Source organism: Sciurus vulgaris (assembly GCF_902686455.1).
Source record: "Sciurus vulgaris genome assembly, contig: HiC_scaffold_173_arrow_ctg1, whole genome shotgun sequence".
In the NCBI taxonomy this organism is placed as follows: domain Eukaryota; kingdom Metazoa; phylum Chordata; class Mammalia; order Rodentia; family Sciuridae; genus Sciurus; species Sciurus vulgaris.
The window spans coordinates 336,308-344,905 of record NW_027632880.1 but is presented as its reverse complement, the minus strand read 5'-3'; the positions used below and the strand labels follow the sequence as shown (position 1 = coordinate 344,905).

Sequence of the window (8,598 nt, the reverse complement as noted above, 5' to 3'; positions counted from 1 at the left end):
ACATTATCTATTCTTGTGTACCAAATATTAAATTTTATGATTCCTTCTATTTCAGATTTTAATTAGGTTATTTAATCTTTTATGCACTTCTTTAGTTTCTCTATTTTCCAGAGCTCTAAATTTTCCAAATTCTTTTATTTGCCTTGACCTGTCATTCTTAGGATTCTAGTTTATAAAATTTGGTTGCCTACATTTTATAACATGAAACATTCTTCTGTAATTGCCATTCATTCCTCAAAAATCAAAAACAAAACAAAAACCAGGAATGGAACCACATATGACCCAGCTATCCCACTCCTTGGTATTTATCCAAAGGAATTAAAATCAGCATACTATAGCAATACAGACACTTCAATGTTTCAACAAACACAATAACTAAATTACAGAATCCATCATTCAATGATGAATTGATTAAGGAAACGTGGTATATAAACACATTTGGCATATTACTCAGCAATAAAGTATAGAATTATTACCTTTGCCAGTAAATGGATGAAAACAGAGAACATCATTCTAAGTGAAATAAGCCAGTCTCAGAAAATTGAGGATTGAATGTTATCCCACCGATGTGGAAGCTAGAGCAAAATAAGGGAAAAAATGGCAGTGGGGCATACTGGAAATCATAAATATATAGAGAACATAAGTGGAATAGAAGGAGGAGATAGGGAGGAAGGAATGAATGGTAAGATGAGGAATTATAGAATGAATTTAACAAAATCATGTTACATGCATATGCAAAAGGATTTTCCCCTTTATGTAGAAAGTACTAATTAAAAATAAAATTAGCGGGTTCTCCAGGAGGTCCTGGGGATCTGGCTGTGGGCAGTGGGCTGCACTTTGCCTGCTGGGCTGGGTGCCTTGTCCTGCCACCCCGGAGATCCCTGGAGGGTGCCACCACTGAGCCACAGTCTCCGTCCAGTATGGGGTGGCCAGCCAGGAACCACCCCATGAGGTCTCTTCTCTTTAGGGATGACGAAGTTGGGAAAAGGTTCCTTGAACCCTCCAGAATGAATAACCTTCTGAATGACATGGAAAATACACTCTCTGGGAGCCAGAGTTCCCAGGCTTCTCTGCGTGATGTCCACTCCATCAGCCCCACGCAACCCATGGCCAGGATTGAGTCCTATGAAGGGAGGGAAAAGAAAGGCATATCCAATGTCAGGAGGAATTTATGTTTGTTTCTCACCTTTGACCTCTTATTTGTAATATTACTGTAGATGATAGATATGTGAAGGAGGCATTGAGAACACAGTAGAAAAGGAGGTGGTACAGTATGACTCATATTACTTTGGTATGTTCCTTTTGGCAGATTTTCGACTTAAAGTGTTGATACGCATACGCTTTATGCAGACTGTGCCATTGGTTGGCAATAGTGTTGACAACAGCAGTGACTAGTGCCTTTTTATTAGTGAAAGTGATCCTTTCAAAGCTCTTCTCCCAAGGGGCATTTGGCTATGTGCTGCCCACAATTTCATACATCCTCGCCTGGATCAAGACAAGGTTCCTGGATTTCAAAGTGTTACCTCAAGAAGCAGAAGAAAACAGACTCCTTATAGTTCAGAATGCGTCAGAGAGGGCAGCCCTCATACCTGCTGGTCTTTCTGATGGTCTTTTTTATTCTCCTCCTGAATCTGAAGCAAGATCTAAAGAAGCTGAGGAAAAACAGGACAGTGAAAACCCACTTTTAGAACTTGGAGTTCTGCTTTATGAATGTGAACAACCTTCATTGAAGCCATCTGAGGGAAAAAGATGGATTTGGGTCTCCTTATTGATATCTGAAATGGCGACATCCACTGCTGACTTTGTCGAACAGCTAGTAAATATTTATTTATGGTGATACCTCACGGACATTTTCCCACATCCCACATCCACACACATTCAGTCTCCTGTCTGTGGCCAGCCAGGTCTTGACATGATTCTTACTCTGTTCAGTGAGACTGTCTGACCTGTCAATGAATAATTGAACGTAAGTTGTGTGCCTTATCCTAATCAAAAGACTTCTTAATATTTTTGAAATAACACTTTTGTAGTAAGTGAAATATATTTTATTTCAATTCACAGGATGGAATTTTGTTTGTTTCATATCTCAGATTTCTTTTGTGTTTCTTTCTTAACACCCTACATTTCCTTTGTGTTTTTTAACTCATGCACATGTACTCTTTGTACAATTTTTAAAAGAAATAAAATTCAGCATATCATAATGAAAAAACATAATATATTAGGATAGTGTTACCTCATATTAGGTAGAGGGGAGTGGAGAGAGGGGAAGAGTTATGGGAGTAGGGATGATAGTAGAGTGAGACAGACATTATTATCTCATGTACATACATGACTGCATGACCCATGTGATCCTATAATATGTATAATATGAAAAATGAGAGATTACACTCCATTTAGCATGATCTATTAAATGTATAAATGAATTCTACAGACATGTACAACTACTTAGAACAAATGGAAAATTAATTAGTGAAAGAACCCAAGGAGGAACACTCAGAAAGAGAACTTAGTTTCCACCACTTGGCACCTAATATATGAAAGACAGAGAAGTCCCAGAACAAAGCAAGATAATTACACAAAAAGGATACATGCGAAAACAAAGAGGGAGAAGGATTTCATTTCAGGAATGCAAGTTTTTTTCAGCATATGTAAATCAATAAATGTAGTTCACACTTAAACAGAATTAAGGATAAAACTCATCTGATCATCTCAATAGTTGCAGGAGAAACCTTTGATAAAACTCAACACCGATTCATGTTAAAAACTCTGGAGAATCTATGGATCAGAGGAACTTACCTCAACTCATGAAGGTCATTTATGACAAACCTAAAGTACACATCATACTAAATGCAGAAAAACCACAAGCATTTTCTCTAAAATCAAGAACAAGCTAAGGTTGTCCCCTCTCATCACTCTTATTCAATATAGTTCTTGAAACAATGGCCAGAGTGCACAGGTAAGAAAAGGAATTCAAAGTATATAACTAGGAAAAAAATCTCAAACCATTTTCCAAGGATCAAAGATATGATCTGGTATTTACAAGGCTCAAAAAATTCCACCAAAAGACTTCAGGAGCTTATAAATGAGTTCAGCAAAGTACCAGGATACAAGATCAACTCTCATAAGTTCTACTCAGTCATAAAAAAAAAGGAATGAAATTATAACATTTGCCAGCAAATTAATGGAAATGGAATATCATGATAAATTAAATGAGCCAAATCAGAAATTCAAAGGGAAAATGTTGTCTCTTATATGCAGAAGCTAGAGTAAAATAAAAGAAAGGGAGAGGAAAAGGTAGGATTATATAAAGATAAAGGCAAATGCAGTAAACCAGAAGAAGGCAATCAAAAGACTGAGTGGAGCAATAGTACAGGGGAGGCAATATAGAGTGAATTCTTTAAAAATCATGTGCATATATAATACACAACAGGAAACTTCACACTTATGCACAGGCAGAAAGAACCAATTAAATATAAGTAAATAGTGAGCAAAAGGAAGTCTAGTCAAGGAAACAGAATTGGAGAGGGGAATGAAGACAGGGAAAAACAGGTATCATGAATTGAAATCAAATTCCATAATTATTAGGTTTTGTCAGGATGAGCCCAACTAAGTATAAAACTCTAATTTTGGGAAAAGGAAAAAAACTAAATTGAAACCAGCGTATGACCCAGCCATTCCAGTCCTTGGTATGCACTCAAAAGACCTAAAATCAGTATACTATGTGGATGCAGCCACATCAATGTTCATAGCAGCACAATTCACATAGCCAAGCAGTGAAACCAACACAGGTGCCTGTAAAGAGAGAAATTAGTAAAGTAAATATGGTTTATATACACAATGGAATATTACTGAGCTATAAGAAATAATGACATTAGGGCATTTCCTAGTAGGAACTGGAGGATCATCATGCTAAGTGAAATAAGCCAGACCCAGAAAGAAAAAGATCAACTGTTTTCTCTGATATATGGAAGCTAGTCCAAAATAACTGGAAAGAAAAGACAAGGTGGGGGGGATTTCAACAAAATTGGAGAGGTCCTAGAAGTAGGATGAGATTTAGGGAAGGGGAAGAGAGACAGATTAAGAGAAGAACAGTGCAGTGAGTCTGAACTAAATTTCCTATGCACATATAGAAATACACACCACTTGAATATCCCCAAGACACTAGTATTAAAACAAATATAAATAAATAACAAAATCAGTAGAGGGAAGAAAATAGGATGAGGGAGGATGGGAGAGAAAGGGGAAGTACTAGGGACTGAATTACACCAAATTATATTACATGGTTTACAATTTGATATGTAAGTTATGTATAATTAGCATGTTATATATAACTAACATATGTTATGTATAACCAAATGTTAACTAAAAAGAACTACTACAAAATTATTTTCTGAAACCTATATTAACTGGATATAAAGCTTCCCAGTGTGACTAAGAATAGAAATATTATTCTTGAGTGGTAGGGTAAAGGACACTGCTATGTGTAATTCATTATTCCAATATCTTTAATGTGTGCTTGTTTATCCCTTTATATGGCTTGGGTTTTATTATATCCTTCTAAAAAACACTGCGATATAGTTTAAGAATCTTCATTTGAAAGAAGTAAAAATTGGAACTCACAAATTTTATATGACTAGAAAACTCCTGAGCACAGATATTGACTATTCTGTGTAGTGACTCAATCTGTGCTAATTGCTCGGGTACCAGCTGGTCTCCGTATCCATTTTCATTTGCCTTGTTTGATTAGCAGGTGTAGTAGTCAGGGTTCTCTAGAGGAAAAGAAGCAAAAGGAATCATGATTATAAAAAGGGATTTATTACATTGGCTTACACAACTAGAAGCTGGATAGTCCACAATGGCATCTGCAGGCTGGAGAGCTGTAGAAACCAACAGTTCAGTAGTCTAATTATGCTGAAGTCACAGAACAAGACGGATCAAAATTGGTACCCCACGGGGATCCAAGATGGAGGACTAGAGGGAGGCTGCGTTCCTTGTCACTCTGTAACTCCAGTTTCAAGCAGAGGATATCTGTTTCATGGTGAGGCAGTTTTTGCTGCTTATCGATCCCCTGCTGTTTACGCCATGTGTCTACTGTGATGACCTGCACTCTGCCAGCATATGACACCCTTTTTGAGTACAGATTGCCCACTGCCAGGTGCCTATCATCCACCATTTACCTGCCTCTTGCCTGTCCATTGCCTGCCTTACATCTATCCATCACCCAATGCATGAGGTTCACCTCCCGATCGTCCTACAACAGTCAGCAAACTGATCACCGACCACCAGTGGAATGCCAGCTGACTGCTGTTGCCTGGAAGTTCACTGTTACAGTACCTGAAGGTTTGATTACACGTGGCTGCCACCATTTTGAGATGACAGCCAGGCCCCATATGACCCCTGGCTGGACTGACTGAGCCCCATCTCCAGGATCCCTCAGCCCAACCAATCACTCCCTGACCCTGGGGCCCTCACATCAACTGACTGCTCTCTGCCGCCAGGACTCCCAGACCAACTGACTGTGCCCTATCACTGGGACCCCAGACTGACTGATTGGGCCGGGCCCCCAGGATCCCGCAACCACACCAAACACGCCTGATTCCAGTACCCCTGCCTGACCAACCGCACCCCGCCTCCAGGACCTCCAGCCAACCATGTCCATACCCCGAGCTGCATCTCCCCATTGCCAACACATTTGGAAACCAGACCAACCATCTTGGATAATCCTGGAAGCCATAGATCCAATCTATAGGTGAGGCAAATTCCATCCTGAGATGCCTGCTGGAGACCTGAAGCTCATTGTCAGGTACCTCTCATGCATCAGGCTACTGAAGACTGGGAGGTTAGAATACTATATGACTGTTAGAGTGTAGATTTTCTTTTTTCTCCTTATTGAACAATTTAAAATTTTTATTTCTTTACTTTTCTTGCTCTCTTTTCCTGTTGTTTACCTGTTCCCTCAGAGTCTCTTTCTCACTTTTTGCATGCAAACATATGATTTCTTTTGATTACACTCTCACACTTTCTATTATCTACAACTTCTGTATATTCTTTTCTTATCCCATTAACAGCTACATCCTACATCCCTCTGCATCCTCTTTGTCCTTTATTAGAAACTGAAGATCCTATTGCAAATCTGTTTGTTATACTGAAGATAATATTTGAACTCATTCTATTTATTATGACAATGTTGTTAATGTCCTCATAGGGGCTATTTGGTCTAGGATTGCATAGTGTCTGAATTGGGTACTGCTAATATTGATCTCCCCTTAAAGAAAAGGTTTTGGAAACCTATAGGGCCACTACAAGCCTATAGGGGAAAATCTGCAATATCCCAGATCTGCACTGCCAGAGGGGAAGATAGATGAAGAACATGAAAAAACAAGGGAAGAAAAATGATCCAAACAAATCTAGATTCTATATTAATAGAATCCAATGACAATAAGTTAGAAGAAATGCCAGAAAAGGACTTCAGATTAAACATGATTAAGATGATTTGCGAAGCAAAGGATGAGATAAGAGAAAATGCAGGCAAAGATTGATAATACAAATAAGCAGTTGAAAGAGCAACTGCAGGAAACAAAAGATCATTTCGACAAAGAGATAGAGAGTCTCAAAAAATATACCAAATGGAAATCCTTGAAATGAAGGAAACAATAAACCAAATAAAAAACTCAATGGAAACCATCATCAAGAGCCTAAACAACTTGGAAGACAGAACCTCAGACAATGAAGACAAAATATTTAATCTTGAAAATAAAGTTGCCCAAACAGAGAAGATGTTAAGAAATCATGAAAAGAATCTCCAAGAACTATGGGACATCATGAAAAGACCAAATTTAAGAATTATTGGGATTGAGGAAGGCACAGAGATACAAACCAAATGAATGAACAATCTATTCAATAAAATAATATCAGAAAATTTCCAAACCTGAAGAATGAAATGGAAAATCAATTATGAGAGGCTTACAGAACACCAAATGCACAAAATCACAACAGATCCACACTAAGGCACGTTATAATAAAAAAGCCTAATGTTCAAAATAAAGATAGGATTTTGAAGGCCATGAGAGAAAACCATCAAACTACATATAGGGGGGAACAAATACAGGTACCACAAGACTTCTCAACACAGACTGTGAAGGCTGAAAGGGCCTGGAACAACATATTTCAAGCTCTAAGAAACACGGTTTCCAACCAAGAATCCTATATGCAGCAAAGCTAACCTTCAGATTTGAAGATGAAATAAAACCCTTCCATGATAATCAAAAGTTAAAAGAATGTACAAATAGAAAGCCTGCTCTCCAGAATGTTCTCAACAAAATATTCCATGAAGAGGAAATGAAAAACAACAATGGAGGTCAGCAATGGGAGGAACTACCTTAGAGAAAAACCACTCAAAGGAGAAACCAAGCCAACTTAAAAACCAAAAATTAGCCCAAATGACTGGGAATACAAATATATCTCAATAAGAACCATGAATGTTAATGGCCCAAACTCATCATTCAAAAGACACAGACTAGCAGAATGGATTAAAAAGAAAGATCCAACAATATGCTGCCTGCAAGAGACTCATCAAATAGAAAAAGACATCCACAGACTAAAGGTGAAAGGATGGGAAGAAACTTACCATGCACGTGGACTCAGTAAAAAAGGAGAGGTTTCCATCCTTATATCAGATAAAGTGGACTTCAAGCCAGAGATAGTCAGATGGGATAAATAAGGACATTTCATACTGCTTAAGGGAAGCATAAATCAGGAAGAGATAATGATAGTAAATATTTATGCCCCAAACAATGGTGCATCCCTGTACATCAAACAAATCCTTCTCAAATTCAGGAATCAAATAGACCACAACAAAATAATTCTGGGTGACTTTAACACACTGATGTCACCATTGAATAGATCTTCCAAACAAACACCAAATAAAGAAACCATAGAACTCAATAACACAATCAATAACCTAGATTTAATAGGCATATATAAAATATTCCATCCATCAATGAGTGAATTCACTTTCTTCTCAGCGATACATGGAACCTTCTCAAAAATAGACCGTATGTTATGACAAAAAGCAGCCCTGAGGAAATGCAAAAAAATAAAGATACTGCTTTGTGTTCTATCAGATCATAATGGAATGAGAGTAGAAATCAATTGCCCCGGCCCACAGGACATCAACGTGTACCTGGAGGGGGGTGCTGGGATTGAAAGAGACAAGAGACACGAGAAATGGAGACAAGACAAAAGCCTGATCAAGTCTCGTTTATTAGAGGAATAAACACAGTTAATATAAAGTACAGAAACCAATCAGAGCAAAGCGCGCAAAGGCAAGACTAGTCTCGCGCCAGAACTCCAATAAGGAAGTGTAATTGTCCAATCATGAAGCACCACGCAATCTAGTGTGATGCACCTGGTATAGTCTGACAGGTGTGTAAACAGGTAATGGCACGCCCCATCAGCCTCACGTGACCTGCCGGCTCTGGACAATCAATGACAAAATAAAAAACAGAAATTACTCCAACACCTGGAGATGAAATAATATGCTATTGAATGAAACATGGATAACAGAAAACATCATGGAGGAGATAAAAAAATAATTAG

The 8,598-nt window shown here is 38.1% G+C and overlaps 1 pseudogene across 1 annotated transcript; it reads left to right on the top strand.

Annotated features, from left to right (window-relative positions):
• Positions 1-1,007: 1,007 nt before the first annotated feature.
• LOC306652284 (STARD3 N-terminal-like protein) lies at positions 1,008-1,837 on the top strand (annotated as a pseudogene). Its single transcript has one exon. The product of its transcript is annotated as an STARD3 N-terminal-like protein (transcript).
• Positions 1,838-8,598: the final 6,761 nt, after the last annotated feature.